Source organism: Alosa sapidissima, chromosome 19 (assembly GCF_018492685.1).
Source record: "Alosa sapidissima isolate fAloSap1 chromosome 19, fAloSap1.pri, whole genome shotgun sequence".
Lineage (NCBI taxonomy): Eukaryota > Metazoa > Chordata > Actinopteri > Clupeiformes > Clupeidae > Alosa > Alosa sapidissima.
In genome coordinates, this window is record NC_055975.1 from 28,734,610 (window position 1) to 28,737,682 (window position 3,073).

The window sequence follows — 3,073 nt, forward strand, 5'->3', positions numbered from 1 at the left end:
TTCCCGCTTTTCTTGGAATCAGGTTATTGATTAATGTTGGTTACCATAGAGTAACTCACAATTTAATACTATTTCTGTTTCAGAATATAAACAAATGCCCTTAAAAGGCAAACAAATAGGAATGTGTTTATTCACCACATTGCATTGTCAGTTTCACAGGATTTGACAGCTACTGTACTGTATTTAATGCCGAGTCCTGCCCCTATGCACGTGCATGTGTGTGTGTGTGTATGTGTGTGTGTGAGTGTGTGTGCGCGCGTGCGTGTGTGTGTGTGTGTGTTTGTGTCTTTGATATGTGACGTGATATAGTACACTTGACATATAATGAGATATAATATTCATATTTCCAAATATGAGTCATCCACTCTAGATGTGAAAGTGTCTGCCTGTGTTAATGCCTTATTCACACAGTGTAATCTTAAAGTGGCAGATGCTATGGTGGGACTGGAAAATCAATCAGGCGAAAGGGCTGGAATCATTTAATGATTATTGCTTGTTTCCGCTAGTTGGAAGTAAACAAATACAGTTTTGAAAAGACTCAACTTAGAAGATATTAAGATATTTATTGCAGAAAATTAGGCAGAAAATTAGTCCATCATTCTCAGAGGGTTTGAAGGACACACATAATTGTGTTTTGTGAAATGTAATCAGCCTGACCACCACTCAAAAGAATATCAAAGAAAGACAGATGTTGCAGCAGGCACTTCATAATGTGGGGAGCAAGCAACTGTGCTGAGAAATTACACACATATTGGTCATACACACACACACACACACACACACACACACGCACGCACATGCACACACACAAACAAACACAAAAACTAAAGTCAAACCAGATAAGTTCCAAAGAGGAGCGACACTGCCGAAAAAGAGAGAGAAAAAGAAACAATAACAACAACAACGCCAACAACAACAAACAATTCCTGACAGTCTTGCACTTCATGACTGGAACTGATACTTGCATTCCATTTTTCTCCTAAGGAGATTATGTATTTTCCAGAAACAGATCTCTCACTCAGCACTCTGAGAGACTGTGGGGCAATTTAAGCCCCTGTGCCAGGGCCAGGCTGGCACCCGCACTCATTTGTATGCCCACGGAGGACGAAGGCGAAAGGGCTTTCATCTGAGGGCACAATGCAAGCTGGCCGCTGTTTTACAAATGCCAGAGAGCTCTGACACAAGTGTTGAGATATGGGACTCACAAGAGATAAAAGACATAAAGGCTAGAACATCTGTGTTGTCAGGTGTTCCAGAATGGGCTTTTCAAATGAAAACTCTGAAATATAAGGTCCACATAACTAGGTATGCAACATTTAGTATCATTTAGTAAAGCAACACAATGCATCACCTTTTATCTCAAACTCATTTCATGCTACAATGACTTGCACTAGGGAGAGGAGAGTGTCTGTGATCAGGTCAGTTTGTGCACATCACAGACACATTTTAACCAGATGCGGTTGTTGGACACACCGTACTCCACTGCTTACACTGCAAGACAAACATTTATGACAAGCCAGAAATCCAATCAGGTCGGATCAGAGCTGGAACGTTCATTGTTACATTCATTGTGCGTTTTGGTGAACCTGCTCAATCTATATGACAAATTGGACAGGAATTTGGCCCCCGTCAAAAATGGACAGATCTGACTGATTCAAGGCTAAAAAACAAATCGCACAGAGTCTGGCATTAGGAATCTAGTTTCTAGAGGAATAGAGTTTCTAGGCCTACAGATTGCATTGAAAGTGATTGGGTCTGTTTTTAGTGCACATAAACAACTTTTAGCAGCAGCAGTATTAAGGTAGCAGACAGCTCAGTAATCAGTACTCAGATGACCCTTGTAGTATCCAAGTTTTCTTGAACACAGCATTGCGTCTCTGCGGGAATCCTCCATTGACTTGCACTGTATTTTAATATAAAGTGCTATCAAGTGCTATAAAGTGGATATCAGATATAAGTGGCAACACAGAGTATAGTAGTGAAGCAGATAAGCTCATATACTGTATAAAACGTATTGTGCATTTTGTGCTAAAGCACGACATTTTGTCCAGTGCTTCTAGAGACTGTAAACGTTCTTTTCAGACATGGAGCCACTTTAGATTTGACCTCTGTGGCCAGGCAGACTCAAAACAAATTTCACTAATTTTCAGTAAAGTAAAATATTACTGCAAGTCATTCTAGAATTTGACTGTGCAATCTAGAACTTCCATGTCCACTTGAGTGCATTATGACATCAAATGGAATATTTAGTTGGCAACATTCTTATAGAACCCGAATTCCAAAACAATTGGGGCGCTTTGTAAAATGTGAATAAAAAAAAATGCTATGATTTACAAATAATATCAACACTATATTTAATTGAGAAAAGTTCAAAAACACCATATCATTTGTTGAAGGAAGGAAATTTGACCATTCGTAGGGTCTTGTTGACTACATGTCCGCAGCCACTTTTTCCAGCAGTAGGCTAGGCTATAGCGACCACATCCTTTTCACATGAGTTTTTTTTTAGTCATTGTATATTTTCACATCCACACATCTTTTTCTTACCGCTTTCATCACCTTTAACAACACCGGTAAAAAAAAACCTTGCGTCCACATGAAGAGGTGAAACCAACAGAAAGTGCTGTAGTGCATATGCCAGGCCAGACATGACGGTGCGAGGCTTCACATTAATTTGCAAAGAAAAGACAACAAACATTTCAAAAGCAGTGGCATGAGATAAGCAGATTACAGTGCTGTACAGGCTTGGAATTTCACCATTTTAGGGGCAAGGCCACTTGGCCTTTAGTTGGGCATATTTGGTGGGGGGCACAAAGGCCACATGTCAGGGCACCAAGGCCAAAGTTAACTATATAGTAGTAGGCTATAAAAATTATCAAAATTGTATTTAGCCTATTCACAGCAGTAGACCTGCATCACTGTATGAAACATTACAAAAACATGAAACATGACATATTACTGTACATAGAACTGTAAATCATCTGATCATCTAATATTTACAGATATCTAGGCTATATTTAACATTTATTTTATATTTGGCCTGTTATAGACTATATAAAATAGGTTAATATGA